Source organism: Hipposideros armiger, unplaced genomic scaffold (genome assembly GCF_001890085.2).
Source record: "Hipposideros armiger isolate ML-2016 unplaced genomic scaffold, ASM189008v1 scaffold_669, whole genome shotgun sequence".
NCBI lineage: Eukaryota > Metazoa > Chordata > Mammalia > Chiroptera > Hipposideridae > Hipposideros > Hipposideros armiger.
In genome coordinates, this window is record NW_017732019.1 from 843169 (window position 1) to 844474 (window position 1306).

Consider the following 1306-nt stretch of genomic DNA (forward strand, 5'->3'; position numbering starts at 1 on the left):
AGGGTAACCATAGTGATATTCAGTAATGAGGTATGTAGTACTTTTTCTAGGATGAGTTCATGAACTTAACTTATCAGATCTTGAATACGCAATGGAATATTGCTTAGCGAGGGAAGGGGATGGGTTCTTGCCATCTGCGGTGGCATGGATGGACCTGAAGGGTACTGTGCTGAGTGGAGTATGTCAGACAGAGAAAGACAGATGCAATGAGATTCTGCTTATATGTGGAATGTAAAGAACAAAATAAACAAACAAAACAGAAACAAACTCATAGAGATGGAGAACATTTTGATGTTTGCTGGAATGGTTGGAGCTAGGGGTGGGTGAAAAAGCAGAAGGGATTAAGTAGTACAAATTGGTTATTACAGAGTAATCATGGGAACATAGGGAATAACATAAGGAATATGCTGTATTTCCCCATGAATAAGACGCTCCCATGTATAAGACGCACCTTAATTTTGGAGCCCGAAATTTGAAAAAATGTATTACATAAAGTTATTGAGCTCAAGTTTTATTCATCATAAAATTCATACAACTCCTCATCACTTGCTGGAAATGCAAGTAAAAAAATCTACAATCACTGTATAAGACGTACCCAGTTTTTAGACCCCAAATTTTTCGAAAAAGGGTGCGTCTTATACATGGGGAAATATGGTAGTCAATAATATTGTAATAACTATGTATGGCATCAGATGGGTACTAGATCTATTGTGGTGATAGATGGGAGTGGGGATGGGGGCAGGGTGAAAAAGGTGAAGGCATTAAGAAGTACAAATTGGTATTTACAAAATAGTCATGAGGGTGTAAAGAAAAACATAGGGAATATAGTCAGTCGTATGGTAATATCTATGTATAGTGCTAGGTGGGTACCAGACTAGTCAGGGGTATCACTTCTTATATTAATGTCTAACCACTATGCTGTACATCTGAACTTAATATAAAATAACATTGAATGTCAACTGTAATTGAAAAATTTTAAAAGTGGGGAAAAGATGAAGTGGGATAAGAGGCCCAAATTTACAGGTATAAAACATATATGTCATGGGGACATAATGTACAACATAGGTAATATAGTTAATTATATTGTGATAACGGTGTCAGCTGGTTGCTGGACTTATCACGGTGATCACTTCTTTAGACATGTAAGTGATAAATAACTATGGTGTATACCTGAAACTAACATAATATTTTATGTTAGCTATGTTTTAATAAAAATCTTTTTAAAAATTTTTAGATAAAAAGTGTTTAAAAAGTATATTCTAACTAGGCTTAAATTAAGACCTAAAGCACTAAAAGCAGTAAAAAG